Source organism: Candoia aspera, chromosome 1 (assembly GCF_035149785.1).
Source record: "Candoia aspera isolate rCanAsp1 chromosome 1, rCanAsp1.hap2, whole genome shotgun sequence".
Lineage (NCBI taxonomy): Eukaryota > Metazoa > Chordata > Lepidosauria > Squamata > Boidae > Candoia > Candoia aspera.
This window is the reverse complement of record NC_086153.1, coordinates 322,765,295-322,786,622: the sequence shown is the minus strand read 5'-3', so window position 1 is coordinate 322,786,622 and position 21,328 is coordinate 322,765,295. Positions and strand designations below refer to the sequence as shown.

Here is a 21,328-nt window from a genome sequence, read left to right as displayed (position 1 = left end):
TTCTGAATTTAAATTCTACTTTCGTTATAAGAAGAGCCAGAAACATGTTATTTTGCAGCAGTTTTTCTGTTTAGTTTTAGACAGCTTAATAGTGCATAGTTGTACAACTGCAACATCTCATTTTTACTAGAATATTTGTGTATAATGTATGAAAAGTTTCACTACTGTTACTTGTCTCTTGATATTGGCCACAGCATATAATTTTACGGTATGTTTCCATCAAAGGTGTTTTTGCTGCTTTTGAAATCAGTGATATGAAAATATTGATGAGTTTTTGTTACGCTTCAAAGGACACCACAATGCAGTATACAATGTTAAAAGCATCATTGTATCAAACAATGCAAAGGAAGACCAGAACAAAACATCCCTATAATAACCAGAGAGCAGCTGGCCTGTCAAAAAGCAGCCTCAGTGGAACAATTTTTATCGGCTGCCCAAAGCTTGGCAAAGATAGGACCTGTCTGATCTTTCTGAGAATATTCCTCGGAAAAAGCACTGTTGTAATCGTTCTTGGTGGGAGAACATAAGAGGATCTGAAGAAAATGGTAAACTCTGGACAAGTTCATAGGGGGGAACTGAAGTGACTTTTCATTTATTCAGACTCCAAACTGTTTAGAGCTTTATTGGGTGAAAAAACAACGCCTTGAATAGGGCCTGAGAACAAATTGCTAGAAGCCAGTGAATGTATTTGGGTTGAGACTGATCATATGTATCAGTCTCATACCAAAAACATACACTGCTTAGCTTTTTGTATGAAGTGTATGTTAGAAATTAAACTTGTTGACCAATTTTACTCTAGTGTCAGTTTTTGAACCCTCTTCAAGAGCAGGCCCAATGCGCTATGGTAGAGAAAAGCAGCCTTTCTCAACTTTTTGACCCTTGAGGAACCCTTGAAATATTTTTCAGGCCTCGGGGAACCCCTGCACATTCAGGCTCAAGTATAGGCCAGAAGTCACAAAATTATGATGTTCATCTCACATGTACACCTGCATATATGCAGTAACAGTGTTCTTAAACTAAAAATAATGAAAATGTGAAGTTGCCCAAATTTGAAATAATTTTTAATTAATTGTGATCTCCCAGGGAACCCCTAGTGACCTCTCATGGAACCCTGGTTGAGAAATGCTGGAGAAAAGAATGGGGTGGGGTGGGGTGGGAAGCATGTTATGTCCCCAAGTCTCCCATTCAAGAATAGTAGCATAGGAAAATGCAAACGTATTTTCAGTTTAGAAAAGTTTACCCACTGAGTTTCTTTTTCAAAATGCCCTGCAGCAATGGCAATTCATTGCAGACAAAGCAGTCCTTTTTACAACTTTGGAAGTTAAGTGGTTTTTCCAGCAAATATTTTGAATCATTTGAAGCCAATATGTGAAGCTTTGAAGCCAGTTCTTTGCAGTGCAAATCTAAAACATAGGTGTGAAATCTGCAGGCACACCAGTTGCTGTTAAGAAAGCTCTCTTTTTCACTGATGCTTGTTGATGTTTGTTTTCCAGAGAACACAGTTATTTTGTGGGTTCAAAAGTTACAGTAACTTAAATATGCTTGTTTTTCCATGTACATGACTTTCTAGAAGAGCCTGGGAGCTGAGCAATGAATGGCATATACATTGAATATATTTTCCTTTCTGTTAAACTGCTTTGTTGTAAGGAAATATTGTTGCCAGCATAAACTTTCTTCATCTTATTTCTCAATCCTGGGTAGATTCTTTGTCTAATCTATCTTTTCTTACCGTACTCTGCCTACTGACCTTACCTCTAGTTTGCCAAAATTCTTCGTGTATAACCTTGAAGCAAAATGAGGAAGCCAGAAATAGCGGCCATTAAGGGTGTTTCAGTGGGCATAATAGATTTGATCCTTGAAGGGTTCTCTTGCACAAGCCCCTGTTCATTGCTCACCCATGGTAAGATTATGCCTCCTACTAAGTAGGGATACTGCCATTTGGGGGCGGCATTTTGGATTTTTCTACTTTAGCTATGGGTTACATATTTGTGGTTTCCCACCCTTAGTACTGGTTAGTACTTAGTTCTTCAGGAAATTTTTCTCTTGCCATGTTTCAGAAACGTTTAGAATGGATAATTTGGGGATAGTTCATTTTGATTGTCATGTGTATCTTAGGTGCTGGGCCATTTTATGTAGGGAGTTCATTGCAGAAATGGAAGGTGTAGAGCATTTATTTATTTATTTATTTATTTATTTAGTCAGTCAGTCAGTCAGTCAGTCAATCCTTGCTCATCTCCTCCCATTGGGAGACTCTGGGTGGTTTACAATAAAAATCGATTAAAACAGCAATATATAAATACAAAATTACTCTCAATAAATAATTATACAATAAAAGTATATCCTTGCAATAGTCTTTTTGTTGGGTGCCTCAGATTAATTTCTTGGCTCAGAACTTTTTTGATTCTATGTCTTTGGCATCTGGATTCAGATGTTGAGGATTCTGATTCAAAACCAAATCGCTTTAAACATCTTTAGTCTTCTTATCTTAATTAACCTGTTTTAAGCTAGCATTTTTTTTTTCCAGAATTCTCAGTCTTCTTTTGATTTATGTCTTGGAACATGTTCCTGTCGACCTACTACTGCTGATCTTATAAATTCTTAGTAAGTTTGTGAGCAATTTCAGACTTTTCTAGATTTCTAGTTTGAAAGCCATCATGTTGTAAAGCTTTTTTTCTTTTTTTCCTGTGCCTTTGAGTCAACGTTGACTTCTGGTGGCTGCCTGGACTAGTCCCTACAGTTTTACTGGGAAGATTTTTGGAAGTGGTTCCCCTTTGCCTTTTTCTGGGATGCTTTTTCAGGTTCCCCGTTGAGCCCATAGCTTTGGTGTTCCCAGGTGGCCTCCCATCTAAGCATTAACAAGGGCCAGACTTGTTTAGCTTCCAAGCCCAGACAAAGGCTGCTAGGTGCTTTGACTTAGGTTTTTCTTTGTTGACCACCCACCCCCCTTTGTCCTCGCTGCTTTTCCCATTTGGCTAGTGTAAGGGGGGTTATTTTGTTTGGTTGTTTTTTCTTTTTTGCTGTCCTATTTGCAGGAAAGGTTTAACTAACTTGTGGAGAAAAGTGGATATAATGGTGCTGAGAATATGAGGGTTTACTAGATCCCTGCCAGGAAGTTACCAGGCTATGCACTGCTTGATAGCTCTTGGATGGAAACTTGGGTGTAAGCAGAAAGGACATTGGTGGTGTTGAATTCAGCTTGGACTGGCAGTGTCTTGCTTCTGTTTCATTCATGTGTAAATATCCAAACTTTCTACTCACTACTTTTCCTCCTGAAGGGAAGCTGCTGGATGATCGTTTAAATTGCCATAATGGTGACTTGTATATTCTGGAAACGCAATCAGAATTTATTGCTGGATTGCTTATAGTACATACTCTTGCCTATAAGGTCAAAGAGTGGGGCAGTTGACCTTTTTGATGTCCCTTAGCGGAAATTTGTTAGAAGCTAGTTACCAGTTGATGGGAAAGGGCCAAAGTGAATAGGATCATCCATTCTTTCTCACTCTCTGCCTCTTGAATGCTCAAATTTCAGTCTTTTGACCATCCCCTTGAGCTGTACTAAAAGATGAGAGTTCCCTCTTTGTTGACTCTAATTGGGATCATAAATGCCACTAGAAACTTGCAGGCAGAAGACAACACCTGTCCTGGACTCTGTTCCTGAGAAATAAGTCAGAAATAAGTCCACAGAGAAATAAGTCTTTTTATAAATGGAAAAGCAACATTAAGAGTTGTCAGGGCTTCTGTATCTTCTGTATAAAAAGGTAATATTTTAAAAAAAATTAATGGGAAAGGTGTTACTCAGCAATTCAACAGACTGCCTCAGGAGGTGGTGGATTCTCCTTCACTAGAGGTATTTAAACAAAGCTGGATGGTCATCTGTTAGCAGGGCTGCAACTAGGGGGGGCAAGGTAGGCATGTGCCCCGGGTGCCGCGCTGGGGTGTGTGTGCCAAAATGAGCACTGGGGGGTTGCCAAAATGGGCACGGAATCCATGTTTGCCCTGGGTGACACAGACCCTAGTTGTGGGCCTGTCTGTTAGGGTTGCTATAATAGTGGATTGTTATACTAGGTTAGATGGTCTTCAAGGTTCTTTCCAACCCTTACATTCTGTAATCAGTCTCTAGCATTATTTCTTTACAAGGCTGCCTTTGGATCCCACATGGTCTCCATGGGTGTTCTTCAAAAATAAAAATGGGGGGGGGGGGTGCTGCAGCACACTGACAGAGAGCATCCTAAAGGGCCAAAACAGATAGGATGAAACAGCTTTGGTAAGTGGATGTTTTGTGACTAACCATGCTTTTCATGCATCTATATAGCCAGTTTTAAAAATTCCAGCAATGTCTTCTGTCTCCAAAAGAATTGCAGACTCAGATAGATAGATAGATAGATAGATAGATAGATAGATAGATAGATAGAATAACAAAAGCATATGCACAAGGCTTGTTTGTTTATTTGTAGCGTACAAAAAGCAACACATACCATTACAAACCTACTAAGACAATAAAATGACAATCAGAACTAAAATATATTGTTGAACCAAGGATTCCTGCTTCAAGGCCTCCAAAAATACTATGGTGGTAGCGATGGTGTTGCCACTACTGGTTTGTTGCAAAATTCTTGCCCATGGTAGAGACATCCTTAATTGTACTTCCTAGCGCTGCTGCCTTAATGAGGTGGTTCATAGGATTGGCTATCAGCCTTGCTGAATGCTTTTGCAATTCTCCTTTAATCAGATACTCTTCATTCTTATAATTCCTGTAATAGTAGCTTTGGAGATAGATAGCTGTGGAAGTGGGCAGGATTCCCCAGAGTTTGGTAATCAAAGGTTACCTTACACCATCCCTTGAATTTTCTGAATCTCTCCTCCAAGCTCTTGAAGAAATGTTCACATACAGGAGGAGTACTCCCCTGTTCTTAAAAACACAGATAACATTCAGGATTTGACTTCCTGAGAGCATCTGTTGTATATATGATAGAGTCTTCACTTTAAATACAGTTTGTACCCTGAGACTGACTGGGAGGGATTTTAGTCACTCAAGGGCCACTCCATTAAGCCTCTGGGATGCAAAGAGCCACCACTTCCTGTGAATTCCAAGATGGAAACTGAACCCTGGCCTAGTTTTAGGGAATACCACACCAACACGAGAAGTTGCAGGTTGAGTCAGTTGCCAGGCATAGAGATGTCCATTTAAGGTACTAAAACCAGTATTCCCTCATGAGTGAAGGCCTACTTATGAGTTAAGAATTACGAATTCTGCAACAGCTCTCTTTATGGATTAGAATACCTTTGCTCCGGGGTGTTAGTGGAACAATGGCTGTTCTCTAACTTCAAAGCTTCAGTCAAGATAGCAACTCTATTACCAGATGCTCTTACAGACTTCAACTTTCCCTTGGACTAGCAATGCCATTAATTCTTGTTAGATTCTAGCTTCTTTGTGTGATGGGTCCCTGAGCAGTTTGAAATAGGCAGCCAGTACCACATCTAGGTTCAGCTTCGTTTGAAGACTAAAGGTAGGATATTCTCATCATGTGGAAGTGACTTAATTTCTGTGTTTATCATACCAATATGGACCATGGGAGATGTGGGAAGAAGCAGTGATAATTAGCAGAGGACTCTGAATTAATGTAAAAAGTAACAAGTCGATCTGCCATATTTATTTAGCAGTCACCAGCTTTCCCAAGCAAATGTCTTCCAAATGTGATGGACCACAACTACTATCATGCCCCCCTAGCATGACTAAGCTATAGGCCATGCTAGCAGGAGACATGATGAAAAGTGCAGTCCAACTTATTTAAAAGGCTAGAAGTTAGGGAAGCTTCTATGTGCTAACTAAGGAGGGATGACTGTGGCTTCCATTGAAGAATTACTGCTTTCATGTCCTGCTTTTGAGTAGCATTCATTTGGCAATACAGGTCCTAGAAGCAGCGTGATGCCCCATTTTATGTTCTGTAACTATTTGATCTCAAGTTCTGTATTTTTTTAATCTCCAAAGAAATTTGAATCAGCTCTTTTATTTCACTTTTCTTACCTCCTTGATAATTTATTTAAATAAGCCCTTCAGGCCCCAGGTTGTATGACAGTGCCCTGTCTGAAACAGCTTAGAGTAAAATAGATTTCTGTCGTTTTATAAATGAACTGGAACATAGCAGATTCTCGTTGCAGAGAATGTCAAGGTAATACTGTTTTCGTTGTTACTTTTCTCTGAGGAGGGAATTCGTTCCCGCTTCTGTTCTGTGCTCCTCAGTATATCACTCTTGCTGAGGTTTGTATGGTTTCTTTCTGTCCCAGCAGTTGTCTGGGACAGACATTTTTGTAATTCTGAACTACTTTAGCTTGGCTTGCCATTTAGTACATGGTGTTCCTGATAACTATCAGTTATTAAAATTAATTGGATTTTTTTAAATTTGCCACAGTTTGTGTTGCTTTATTTTGTTGTTTATTCATTCAGTTGCTTCCGACTCTTCGTGACTTCATGGACCAGCCCACGCCAGAGCTTCCTGTCGGTCGTCACCACCCCCAGCTCCCCCAGGGACAAGTCCGTCATCTCTAGAATATCATCTATCCACCTTGCCCTTGGTCGGCCCCTCTTCCTTTTGCCTTCCACTTTCCCTAGCATCAGCATCTTCTCCAGGGTGTCCTGTCTTCTCATTATGTGACCAAAGTATTTCAGTTTTGCCTTTAATATCATTCCCTCAAGTGAGCGCTCTGGCTTGATTTCCTGGAGTATGGACTGGTTTGACTGGTGTTGCTTTATACATGTCAAGAATTGAACTAATCCAGATCTTGACCAGAAACTTCATTGTTCTGTTTGGAAGTGAACTTTCACAAGGATTTTAAAGCAGCCTGGAAAATATATTTAAAGTAGGTAGATTGGACTTTGGACAACGTTTACTGTGTTTTGCTTCTTGGTTAATATAATATTTCAAAATTGAAAATACAAGGGTCAGATGCAGATGATAAGACAGACTTCAATTGATGCTGTGTACATTTGTAATAGGAGATAATTTTCACTGATGTTGCCTTTTCTCTGTCCCTTCTGGAAATCTGTTCCAGAGGGTTCCAGATCCATTTGAGTGATATGGAAGACAGCAGTTTGCAAAATTGGCCAAAATTGCTTACTCCACTCCTCAGGTTCTCCACTGGATTTCAGACTCTTTCATTTGCAAAAAAGACACTCTCGATCTAACCCATTGTCTTTAAACAAGTGTTTAAATACATTCCCTAATATGACACAAACATTCAATTGAGTTTTCACTGGGGTATATCATTTATATGTGTTAGTAAGCTCCTTTTTTGTGTCTTTTATATTAAAACAAATATAAAAGCTAAGGGATTTGGCTTTTTGTAGTGCATACTGCTCTGATGTGAGGCTAAGTGATTTTCATACCTTGTTTGTACCATTTGAAAATACTTTTATTGGAGAAAAGATTTAGTTTCTTCCACATCACTGGAAACGAAACCATTTTCATCTAGGTCTTCATGCATTGGTAAGGATGGAAGTGGAGAACAGTTGAGAACATAGTGGTGTGTGATAAAACAAGATTTTACTCGTGAAGCCATATACATTAATTGATAATATTGCACCTGAATTAAATGTCCATTCAATTAGTTCAGGATATTTTTCTTGTATCACAACACTGACTCAGTTTTAGTACCAGTCTCATACCATTTGTGATTATTTATTTATTTATTTTATTTATTGAAATTGTCCCCGCCCATCTCCTCCCATCGGGGGACCCTGCAGTTTACAATAAAATTACCAAGAGCAATGGTGGCTATTGGCTTTAGTCAGGCAACTTCCAGGCTCAGTAAACTTCCTTTATATCTAGCTTAAACTCACAACAGCAGGGAGATTGCCAAGCCCTGATGGGCTGCAGTACTTTGCTGAAAAGCTCAGTTGGGTTTAGTGGAGTCAAACCATATTCTATAGATCTGATCTAAATGCAGCAGTTTTCTGAGATTATATTCAGATAAAGCTTTTGTTCCCAATGAAGGTGTTGTGGAACCACTTAAACTAACTACAGCTGGCATGCCATAATTATGAGAATGTTCATATCTTGTAAAATAATAATTGGGTTAGGTTATTCAATGACATTGGGTTAGGTATCATCAGAATGGTAATGATGCTCAGCTGTACATCTCTGCCCTCAGCAATCCAGTGCCTTCAAAGTTCTTTCCCAGTGCCTGGAGGCTCTAGAGGTCTGGATGAGGAACTGAACCCTAGCAAAACTGAGTGGCTCTGAGTTTTAGGGCTCCTTCTAATTTGGAGATTTTCTATCTCTGACTGTGAGATAGGTTGTATTCCCCCTCTGACTGGTTGTATTCCCCCAGACAAAGCTGGTGCATTACTGGGGTTTTTCTGGACTTGTGGCTTCTGCTCAAGGAGCAGGTGGCAACTGTGGCCAGGAGGCCTATGTACAAATCCACCTTATGTGCTAATTACACCCAGTTCTGGATTGGGAGGTTCTGCTCATGGTCACTCCTGCCTTAGTCACTTCATGGTTGGACTATTATAGAGTAATGTGTTCTACATGAGATTGCCCTTGAGTGTTTGGAAGCTCCAGCTGGCCTAGAATACAATGGTGCAAGCAGTTTGAGGTGGACCATGACACACCCATATAATACCACTGCATTGCAAGCTGCACTGGCTCCCACTAGGTTCTGGGTGCAATTTAAGGTGCTACTTGTCACCTATAAAACCCTGCACAGTACAGGGCCAGATTATTTGTAGGACTACTGATTGTAGTCCTATGTGTTCTGCCCATCCCACCAGATCCAGTAGGATGGGCATGATCCAGCTCTCTCCTGTGAAACAATGTCATTTAGTGGAATCCAGGAGATGTCCTTTCTTGTTAACTCCACCTGCTCTTTGGAACAGCCTCTCTTCTGAGATTCAGATGGCCCCAGCCCGGTTAACCTTCTAGAAGGCCTTGAATACCTGGGTTTGTCCTTGTCTGCAAGATGGGGCAGATTTGTATACCCAAGTAGTAGGTTTCTGATTGTGACTTTTGCTTAAACTTAACATAGAGTCTTCCGCAGAGGCACAAGGTGGGTATCTGTGTAGGAGAAGGGTGGACAGCTCATGTTCCAGATATAGCTCCTAACCCCTGTTTTGCAGGTTTTCGAATTCCATTGATGGCAAACACCAAATAATATTGGCACAATTTTCCAGTGGTTATCTGTGGAAAACTAAAGATAATTAGTTGCAATAAATATTCCTTATCTGACATAGACTGACATTCCCAACCATCTCACAGTGGAAAAAAAGGCTGAAATTTCAGACCTCACCCTCTCCTTTTTGTGAAGTTATTACATCACTGCCACACTTCCTGTAGCCCTTGACTGCTGAAGAAGAATCAGGAAAAAACAATTCATCTTACCATTGCAAAAAATTGTCCAGCTCTGGTGTAGGAGAATAAGATCTAGGGCCTTTTTTGACAGAGTTCTGTGGGGGTGAAATTTGGAGATTAGACAATTCTTTTATTGCTCTTGTATATTTGTTTTACAGAACGTGCCATTGACTCACCTCTGGTCCACATAGCAAGTTTTGAGCCAAACTTTTACTAACATCAGAATAGCTTTCAAGTGGAGAAATGCCTAAAATATCAGTGAGGACTTTCTTAAACTCCAAGTTGTTCTTTTTAGTTGACATATGTGGCTTTAATAACACAAAAGCTCACATCTGGAGATCTGAGTAGGCAGGGAAGATTCCTCCCCTGCATTTCCTTTTACAAAACCTGTATGAGAAACTGTAATGTATACTTGCAGGCAGGTGGCCATGTGAGCCAAGTGAGGAGTCCAATTTTATAATAGAAGCTTATAGGATAATCTGACAGCTTGTACCTGGCACAGAGCTGTATTTAATTGCATTCTCGTTTTTAAGAACACTTCAAAGCTGGGTTCTCTTTTTTTCTCCCTTTATCCTTCCACCACACCCACCGGTATTGCAGTAAACTGCACGCAACTTCCACTAAAGTTGGACTACAGTATTCACTGTCCTAGGTTTGTTGTTCCACCTCAGGGTTTGAGTAAACAGGCCTCCCATGCTGCTTACACATTAGCCATTCATAGTCCATTTCCTTCAGAAAGCACGATACTAAGGCTGGTGTACTTTTTTATATGTCAGGAGTGCATGGGGAAATGCTTGCTTATTTTATGTGAGCTGTAACTTTCCTGTTTTATTCGCCAGGTCTTTCATTGTTAAGTGGATATTTGAATAATGTCTGAAGGGGAATGGGCGGGGGGAGGAATCAGGATGCCTAAATTACAGTGGGGAGATCATGAATGATTGTGGGGGGGTTCCTAATTCCTGGCTCCTGGGGGATCTGTTTTTCAGTGTGCAATCTATAACCTGGCTTATTCTTTAAAGAGGATGGGAGGAGGAAGCAGATCCAGCATGGATATTATCACATTCCACCTGCATTTTTCTGAGGTGGACTTATCTGTTGTGCAAGGTTGGCCGCTTTAATCACTGTTTGTACAGTAAAATGAACCTGAGAAAGGACTTGTGCCAAATCACCGGTCTCTCTTCATTCTGGGTGGGAACGCAGGTCAATAAGCATGGGGTGAATTTTTCTTTTTTTATGAACTTTCCTTCAGCAAAATAACAAAGAATTTTTCTTTCCTGACCAACATAATGAATTGTCAAAATGGCTTGACTGACTATCAAGGTCCTGTTAATACTCTTGGCCCTTGTCCCAATTCCTATTTAACTGTGAGCCTCCTTGAAGAAGCAGTTATTCTCATGGCAATATAGTTTAAACCTGCTGTTTCAAACTATATGTAGGGGAACGATCGCATGGTCTCTCAAGAGAGGAAAATTTTTGCAAATAAAAATCTTAATGTTACTGGAGAGAAAGCTATGCAGATAGATACCTAGAATCTCCGCCTGGGTTTTGGGGGGAGGGCATGTGATTCTGTCACCTGCAACATGAAGGGCTGCATTCTAGAAACATTTTAACCAGTGATGAGCTTCATAAGCTAGAGACGTTTTATGTGTCGTTTCAGAGGCATCATTAAGTTCTTTGTGCTATTCAGTATTGACTTTTGCCACCTCTTGATATATGGTGGGTAGAACCCTTAAATTGTTTATGTTTCTGTTATTTTACTTTAATTTTGTTTTCACCTCCTGCCCTATCTTATTGGCTGTGTTCAGAATACAGAAAGTATTCTTAAATGCAACACATTCTTGCCTCACAGAGCAAGTCTAAGATGGACAAGGAAGAACGAGAGATAGCATCTGTTCAGCCTAAGTTTAATCTTTCTATGTTCTTGTTTCCTATTCTTTATTTTATGTCTCTTCCCATCTTCCCTACACCATTGCTCTCTTAAGCATTATGGTCCTTTGCTCCACTTCTTTCAAAGCTAATATTTCCACTGGTTCCAATGTTGGAGAAAATCTAAGCAACAGTATAAACTTACCTGTATTAAAGCATTTCTAACTTCCCTTGTGGCTCAAACTAAACCTTCAAGGAGGTACACAAGAAAGAAATTAAAACAAATTTAGAGCAGACCAGATTAATAGCAAAATTAGCTTGCCTACAGTGTCTTTTTAATGTCACACAGTACAGTACCTCAGAGAGATTGTAAACTATTAGGGGATTCCTATGGGAAAAATCAGTCATTCAAATAGGATGCTGTAGGTAAGAACCAGCACTTTGAATTGGGCTTGGAAGCAAACTGGAATCCAAAGCAATTGTTACAAGGTAGGGGAAATGTAGTCTGTAAAAAGCATTAAAAAGACTTGATTAGTACATCCAAAGTACTAATCTTCCAGCCTCATCTTCTGGGAATCTTCAGCCAGATCAACTGGAACCAAGCAGTACTGCATCTTAGGTCCCATATTAGCCAATGTTCCAGGAGAAATTCATAATTGAGTTGGAGCACACATGAGGAAAAAAAGTCTACCATTATCACTTCAACCCATATATTTGCTAGCTGTTACTGAAGATATTTGTATCTTCAGTAACAGCTATCTTCAAGTTAGGGTTCTATCTCTGGTTTTTCGAGGCAAAGTATCCTATGACAGAAATGGCTTGGGAGAAGATTTTAAATATTTCTCTTTGTAGGGTTTTTGGTCATAAAATAAATGATTTCCAAGAGATCTGGCAAAACTATGTGACAGGCATGGTGAGCTCTGAATGTTTAATTGTTCATAAAGATATGTAGTTCCTGACCAAATAAGATTTTTGGTAGATTCCCCCTGCCCCCCTGTGATTTTGCTTGGGCAGTTTTAATTCATGATCTATTTTTAATTCCCTTTCTAACTCCCTACTAGCCCTGTGTTGAAGAGGACAAAAAGTATGTCACAAGGTAGAGAACATAATCCTGGTGGATTTTTTTTTTTTTTTTTGCTGCACTGAGATATATATACTGAAGTGTCTGCAATAATTTTAGGCAGGGTTTACATAACCCTGTACTGAGTGCTTTGTCCTTCATAGAAAACTGCCAGTTCCATCAAAAAGATAGCAGACTTCAAAGACAGGTTAATTGAGCTCCGTATATCACAGCTATTTAACTGTGTTTTAAAGAAGCACTAACTCCAGAAGGCTGACAATTAACTAGGCCCTAACTTGCTTTGTGTGCATGTCTTTGAAAACATGCACATTTTCGATGTGTGTTTTATTTTTACCCCACATTTTTCAGTCTCAAGAATAGAGCCAGCTGTGATTATTCAGTGAAAAATAACAAAGCAGCATGGTGGTTCAAGTTAGCAAAAGTTACATTCATTCTGCAAGTTCCCTTTGGACTTTCTTCAAAAACTTCACCTGGGAGGTTGTTTCAGAGGCTGACACCCTGTGAATTTGGGTGTAAAATCCAAATTCATTGTCTCTGCAAAATTAATAGCTCTGATGATCTAGGCGTTGGAGTGCAATGGGGAATGGTCTTTGGGAGATAACTATGTGGACTGGAACATGAGAAAAATATATTTGTCCTTTTAGTGGTGGGGAGGATAATTATTTGGTTCATGGATACATTTTGTGAATAAATGCACAAGCCAAAACACATTTGTACTATGGTTTGCAGAATTGTCTCTGTTTTCTCACTTTCCAGATTTTTTAATGTAGTTTTTCAGACCAAGAATGTGAACAAAAATGCTTGTGCTAAAGAACTTTCTTTACTAACATATATCTGTTAAAAGAAATGTGTATGAACTTTGGTGCATATGACAATGTATGTGAGTTTTCATGCAGACTATATAAATGAATGTTTGCTAACTGAGATGGGAACAGAATAAAATGAGTTTGAAAAAATACACACCTTATAGAAAACAGAGCAGACGTACTGTATTTATGCATTTCTAGTTAAGATAGTTATTTCTAGCATAAAGTATGGGAAGGGAGAAACAAGTACTGTACATTAAAGGTATGACATCAGAGCAACTGATTTAATACTGTACAGCTGGAAATAGAAAGTAAATTCTGGTGGCAGAAAGAAGTGGGAAGTAAGCCCACAGTGTACCTCTAGGTTTTAGGTGGGGTCAGAGGCTTGAATGCTGCAAACAGCACCCTCTTTTCTAAGGCAGAACTGTGTTTCCTGTTCTTTCATTGAAAGCTCCAAAACACGAAGCAGATTGCTGTCAGAACAAATTAAAAATGAATTAATATAAAATCTCATCGCCCCCCACATAGTTCTCTAATCTTCCTTCCCTCATCAATTTCACCTTAACTTTGGCATCTAGAAGTCAGAAAAGCAGATGTTGAGTTTGTCCTGTTTCTAGGACAGTCTTCTACATTCTGGTGACCTCCACTTACACTGAGGCTACAAATTCCAGTATTCCCAGCCAGCTGGAGAGCATCCAGTTAAGGAACATTGACCTATAAGATAAGCAGGTGGTGAGAAAATGGAGTGGCAAAAATGTGGAGCAGCTGTTGAGAACATGCTTTTTGGTGTGCCTTTTCTGTATATCCATGGGCTGTCCTTTGCATGAACACCCTCAGTCAGACTTTGTGATTGTGATGAAATATCACTCAAGGTGCTGTTTTTGCTCACTGTATGTCACAGCTTTGAATATTCTGTTCCATAAGAATTTTATTATGCAAGCCCTTTGATTGTGGAAATAAAGCATCTTTGCATATTGTTCCTGCTTTTTCTTATAACGAAACGATCATGAGGCTTGCATCCAGGACCCAAAAAAGTCAGTCATCCCTGTGGCTTCAACATTTCCACCATTTTTTTTCTCTCTGTGCTGTTGTACTTTCAGTCATAACAGCAAGAAAAAATGTACCTCTAGTATGTAGTTGCCAGGAAGCCAAATTGCAAAATGCATATGCTTCTCTCATTTTTATGGCTGTAATCATGTCAAAGACACATAGTGATATCCTGTGCAGATGTGCTCAGAAATAAACATGTGAAATATACATTCAGTAGATCTAGGATCTTCAACAGGGTTCCTATAGGCACCAGTGTACCTAAAACCCCTCCTGTTGCACCTGCCACACTATATTTCATTGATATATTTGTTTTGTAATTAGCAATGTCCATGACATCCAGAACTCTCAAAATTCCAAATATAGCCACTAGCCAAAAAGGTTGGAGGCCTTTATATAGATAAATATATGAATAATAATAGATGGAACTGACTTCTGAGTTAAGATGTAGGCAACTGAGTAGCTGGTCTAGTCTAGTGGTTTCTTCTATTTTGACTGCAAAAGCTATTAAGCAGCGAAATAGCTGGCTTCCTGATGTCCTGGGTGGTCCATCACTGGAGGTTTTCAAGCAAAGGTGGGAAAACCATTTGTCTAGGATGGTATGAAGATTCCTATGCTGGTCATGGGACCGGATTAGAAGACCTCTAGGTTCCCTCCAACCCTGTGATTTTAGTTTAGTTTAGTTTTTTAAAACTTATATGGCTGCCTATCTTATACATTAGATGCTTTGGAACTGGTGTTGGAGGAAAATTCTGAGAGTGCCTTGGACTGCAAGAAGATCAAACCAGTCCATACTCCAGGAAATAAAGCCAGACTGCTCACTTGAGGGAATGATATTAAAGGCAAAACTGAAATACTTTGGCCACATAATGAGAAGACAGGACACCCTGGAGAAGATGCTGATGCTAGGGAGAGTGGAGGGCAAAAGGAAGAGGGGCCGACCAAGGGCAAGATGGATGAGGTGACGGACTCGTCCCTGGGGGAGCTGGGGGTGTTGACCGACAGGAAGCTCTGGCGTGGGCTGGTCCATGAGGTCACGAAGAGTCGGAAGCGACTGAACAAATAACATCTTATACATAATAATCCTAGATGGCTCACAATAATATTCAGTAAAAACAGAATAAATAAATCTGACCAAACCCAACAATAGTTATCCTGAACACAGTGCCACAATATCCCATAAACTCTACATTTACACTTGCATTTGCTGGGTTCACCTCTATCCTTGTCCAATGCCTGGGCAAAGAGCCAGGTCTTCACAGCCTTCCCAAAGGCTAACAGGGTGGGGGCCCTTCGAATTTCAATGGGGAGGCTGTTCCATGGGTTGGGACAGCCATGGAAAAGGCATGTCTCTGAGATCCCACCAGATGGCAACGTTTTAGAGAAGCAGCCTGGCGCATGCCTACCCTGTCTAACCTGGTAGGACAGGCAGGTACCCTTAGAGAAGTGTTTAAATCTTTAAAGGTGATAGAACAGTGGTGTAACATGGGAAAAATGTGAAATGCCCAGAACTGCATGCCACTGCATGCTGGACCAGTTGTAACTTCTGGGTAGTCTTCACGGGCAGCCCAACATAGAGTGCATTGCAGTAGTTCAACTGAGAGGTGACTAAGGAGTGAGTGATCAAGATCTCCCAGTTCAGGAAAGGACACAATTGGCACACAAGACAAACCTGTTCAAAGTCCCCCTGCCCCCCATCACAGTGAATCCAGGATTCTAGCTTTCTTTTATGATTCTAGCTTCGACATTAGCATGTAATCCTGACATTTTATTATTACAGGTAGTCCTCGTTTAGCAATCACAATTGGGACCAGCAACTTGGTTGTTAAGTAAAGCTGTCACTAAGTAAAACCACACCTGTGCTTATGATCTTACTTCAGCTTTCCTTTGCTTTACAGACCTGCAAAGGTCGTAAATGTGAAGATTTGTCACAAAGTTACTTTTTCATCACTGTTGTAACTGCAAATGGTCACTGTCCGAAGTAGTTGCTAAATTAGGACTACCTGCGCCTCTTTACATTTTAGGTGATTTTTAAAAAAATGCTAACCACAGAAAGTGCAGGGCTTCTGGAACATGCAATGAGGTTGAGCAAGGGAAATGTATTTCTTGGCCCGTCTTGCTTCCTTTCAAGCTCCTTCATTTTGATTTGGCTGCAGGTCTAAACTTAATCAACTCACAAGAGGGGTTGTGCACTTCTGGGTCTTCCTGGTGTTTTATGCTACAGGATATATAAGCAAGATCCCACACACAATTCCACAATCTTCCTTTGGTAATGAAGTGAAAACATTCCATGTTTTTGTTGTCTGTAGCTTTTGAGATACTAAAGCAGGTTGCTGCCGGTTTTTTTTTCACTGCTGTCTTAGTATCGTTCTTTAGGAACATTGCACAGCTGATATTCAACATGTCCAGACAGAGTCAAGATTCCAATTTTGCTTTCAGATCTGGAATAAGTACAATACTCCATTGTTAACTGGCCTGACTGTGAGAAGGATGGGTTGGGACTGCAGAAATAAAAATAAACAAAAATTTGTCCAGATCTAATTTCTGATTTTGAATGCTGGGGCCTGCCTGTTGTAATCCTTTCGGGTGCCAAGCGCATAGAGGATCCCAGGACAATGTAAAGGCTAGATAGGACTAACCTTTAGTTTAATATTATATATTTTTGTTAGATTCAATGCCCTCCTTTCTTCTAGGGGTTCAAGACAGTGGACATTTATTTATCTACAATAATTTGCACACTGCCTCTCTCCTCCAATTTTATCCCCAGTTACCCTTTGAAGTAGGTAGGATTAAGAGATAGGAGCTGACCCAAAGTTATTCAGTAAGCTTTCATACCTGAGTATGGACTTCCTGGTTTCCATGTTCCTAGTCCAGCACCTTAACTGCTATACCAGACTACCTCTTTATAAAGGCTATGTTGACCGAGAATCATTAGAGTTATGTTCAGTATATCTGGAAGGCACCATACGCACTGAAGGAGGCTGAAAAATTTCATGTCCAGAACCTTGACTTGGGTGCACTTTGGCATGAAAATTGTGTCTTTGGGCCAGTCACACTTTTTCAGCCCAACCTGCCTCACAGGGTGCTATTGGGAAAATGGGAAGAGGGAGCGCCATGTATCCTATTTTGAGGTCCCAAATGAAAGGAAATTTAATAAAACTTCAGAAGTCGGAATTGATCTTGAAGTGCCTGCTTTATTGTTATTAAAGTTTTGTCAAAAGTTCATTGTAGCCTTCCCCAATCTAATGTCCTCCAAATGCAGTGGGACCAACCCCTGTAATTCTGGCTGGGAGTTAAGGTAACTGATGTCCAAAGCTGCTGGAGAAGGCTGCCATGAAGAGATGCTATCTGTTAATGCTAGTAGTACTTGAGTTTGATGGACAAATGGTCTCGCTCTGTACAAGAAAAATCCTGTATTGCAGTAAGATATTTTTGCATTTACCCCATTTGTTTAGATATTGTCCAGTCCCAGTGGTCAGGGATTCCTCTCCTTGATTGTTTTGAATTGAGGCTGTCTAGGAAATGTCAGAAGTCAAGCATTGAGTCTGTGTCATTGTGCCCTTAATCTCAGCCATGATCAATGTGGTACCCTGTGGATATGTTGTAAATCAAAGGTCAGGCTGCTCAAGGATAACAGAAGTTGAGATGCATCTAACAGCACCATGTTGGAGAAGCCACCTTTGATTCACTTGGCATTGTAATTCTCTGTGTTCTCCAGAGAATTTAGTCAGGCTGCCACCTCTCTTAATGCATTGGATCTTGTCCCCTTTAACTTGTATGCTATGTTCTTTTTATCAAGATAAAATATTCAGTGTCTGCTAATTGCCTGCTGTCCTCTAACTTCGTCCCCTCCCTATTTGCTTTTCAGAAATGCCCTTCAAAGGATTATATAAAACACTGCGGGTGCTGTGATGCCTGAAACTGCGCAGAGGGACTGCTTTCTGAAGGTAGTCCTTAAGCTTGCCCCAACCAATGTGTCTGCGGGCAGTTCAACTTATTTCTGATTGCCTCCTTGGGGATGGGGAACGCAATCTGTCCCAGCATGTACAGTGATTCTTCCAAAACTGGAGATATGCTACCTCATAGTGTGGTTCATTTCTTATGATGTACAAATAGGTCTAATGAATAAACCATGGTTTGTTTTAGAGCAGTAAACCCCACAATTTGCTGTTGGCTTACTGATTGCACTTGTGTCTTAGTATGATGTTCAACTAGGAATGCAGGGTTTGTTTGAGGTTTCCGAGTTTGTTTTTGTATCCTGCCCAAGCCTTAAACCATTGTACAGAGGCACAAGGCGAGAACAGTTTAAAAAGGGGAGAAATCAAGGCATGAACTGATCGAGCAAATGCTGATTATTTGTAAGATTGGCTCTAGAGCAGGAGTTATACTAGAATCACTTTTATGTGTGAGCGATAATGTTAAGAATATGAGCTGAGGAGGCACATCTCATAATTGCAGGAGGAGTAGGAAATGCTAGGAAGGGCATGTGTATCTGGCAATCAGTAGCGCTGTATTTCCAGCAAAGGTGCAGCAAGTTTTGAGAGATGGTTAAACACATCTCTAGTCAGCTGTCAAAATCAGCTACCAAATACAGCAAGGGTTTTCCATGTGAATATATGTGTGTGTTCATGAGGGCCATCACAGAAATATATTTAACGAAGTCATGACTTAAGATGAACTGTGAAGAGAACTAAGTAAGCATTGCATTTTTTTTTCCAGATACCCATTTTGGGTGTTAAAATAAAAGCTGCTTTGTGGTTACATTTTTATTTGCTTTAAAAATAATGAAAGAAAAACCAGGAAATATTGGGAGGTGGTGGCTCAGAGGTATTCTAAGCATTTTGTTAGAGCTCGCTACAGAGAAACTGCTATGAAAAATAAATGAAACAACTGAAGTCTCCGAGTCCAAAAGTGTGCACACACAGGAGGTATTCATCACATGTCTGCAGGATTTTCTTGCACTGACTTTCTCACCTTCTAATCAGTCTCTGCTAGTTGTGAATATAATAATTCCCTTCTCACCCCTATTGGTGGCATGTGTCTTCCTCAACCTCGGGTCCTCTACCAGAGGCCTGGGAGTTTGAGGGTTCTGCACAGGATCTTAGCTGTTCTTAGCATTGCACTCTTCAGGACAGAGAGCTCTGGTGCTGTTCTTGGAATCTCTTGGAGCCACTCTTCCTGCTTAGAAGTCAGAACCCTGAGTGCCGTTATCACCACTGGGACCACTTTGGCCTTCACTTTCCACATCCTCTCTAGTTCCTTCTTCAGGCCCTGGTACTTCTCCAGCTTCTCATATTCCTTCTTCCTGATGTTGCTGTCACTTGGCGCTACTACATCTATCACCACCACTGTCTTCTGGTCCTTTTCTACTACCATGATGTCTGGTTGATTGGCCAGTACCTGCCTGTCTGTCTGGATCTGGAAGTCCCACAGGATCTTAGCCCTGTCATTCTCCACAACCTTCTGTGGAATCTCCCATCTGGACTTGGGAGGGTCTAGCCCATACACCGTGCAGATGTTCCTGTACACAATGCCAGCGACTTGGTTGTGTCGTTCAGTGTATGCTGTTCCTGCCTGCATCTTACACCCTGCCACTGTGTGTTGGACTGTCTCTGAGGCCTCTCTACACAGTCTGCACCTTGGGTCCTGTCTAGTGTGGTAGACCCCTGCTTCTGTGGCTCTGGTGTTTAGTGCCTGTTCTTGTGCTGCTATGATCAGTGCCTCAGTGCTGTCTTTTAGTCCAGCCCTTTCCAGCCACTGGTAGGATTTCCCAATGTCAGCCACCTCAACTATCTATCGATGGTACATCCCATGCAGGGTCTTGTCTTGCCATGGCACTTCCTTTGCTTGATCTTCCTTCCATGTGTGCTGCCGCCTCAAGCATTCTCTCAACAGCTCATCTTTAGGTGCCATCTTACTGATGTACTCCTGGATGCTCTGGGTCTCATCCAGGACAGTGGCTTGGACACTCACCAGACCCGACCCAACCCGACCTCCCTCTTTCCACCTGGTGTACAGTCTCTGGGTGTTGGACTTGGGGTGGAAGCCTCTGTACATTGTGAGGAGCTTCCGGGTCTTCACATCAGCAGCTTCCATGTCCTCCCTTGGCCAGCTCACTATACCGGCAGGGTATCTGATGACTGGCAGAGCATATGTGTTGATGGCATGGATCTTGTTCTTCCCATTGAGCTGGCTCTTCAGAACCTGTCTTATTGTTTGGTGGTACTTGGATGTTGCTGTCTTCTTTGCCTCCTCATCGTGGTTCCCATGTGACTGTGGGATACCAGGGTAGTTGTAGCTGGTCTGTATGTCTGCTGTGTGGCCCAGTGGTAGTTCCACTCCATCAGTCTTAACTACCTTCTCTCTCTCTTTACTTCTATCCAGCCATACCAGTCCAAATGACATCCCAGTGTCCTCACTGTAGATCCGTGTCAGGTGGGTCAGCAGGTTGATGTCTTGTTCACCCTTAGCATACAGTTTGATGTCATCCATGTAGAGGAGGTGGCTGATGGTAGTTCTACTCTTGAACTTGTATCCGTATCCACTTCTTGTGATAATCTGGCTGAGGGGGTTCAGGCCCATGCAGAACAGCAGTGGGGACAGTGCATCACCTTGGTATATGCCACACTTGATGGCCACTTGTGCAAGCTGCCTTGAATTGACTTCCAGTGTTGTCTTCCACAGTCCCATTGAGTTCTTGAGGAAGGTCCTTAGACTTTGTTAACAGGACATTTAGCGCCAGGCATTCACAGATCCATGTGTGTGGCATTTTGTCCTAGGTTTTCCTGTAGTCAATCCAGGCTGTGCTCAGAATGGTCTGTCTAGAGCTTGAGTCTTGGGTGACTGCTCTATTTAGGAACAACTTGTGTTTTCAGCCTCTGGTGTTGTTCCCAATGCCCTTCTGAGCTGTGCTTATGTACTGGCCTATATGGTCCTTTAGCTTGGCAACTATAATGCCTGAGAGGACTTTCCATGTTGTGGGGAGGCAGGTTATTGGCTGTAGTTGGATGGTGTTGTTCCCTTGTGGGGGTCTTTCATAATCAGCACTGTCCTTCCTTGTGTTAGCCAGTCTGGGTGGGAGCCTGCTGCTACAGCTGGTTCATCTGTGCTGCTAGGCGTTCATGCACTACTGTTAGTTTCTTTAGCTAGTAGGTGTGGATCAGGTCCGGGCCAGGTGCTGT

General features: G+C 41.2%; 1 protein-coding gene across 1 annotated transcript in view; it reads left to right on the top strand.

Moving 5' to 3' along the window:
- Positions 1-21,328, top strand: part of FBXO34 (F-box protein 34) — a 58,216-nt gene that overhangs the window by 10,400 nt on the left and 26,488 nt on the right. The window contains exon 2 of the mRNA XM_063290505.1: positions 18,016-18,094. The gene's annotated coding sequence lies outside the window, so the exon portion shown is untranslated. The remainder of the gene's footprint in view (positions 1-18,015; positions 18,095-21,328) is intronic.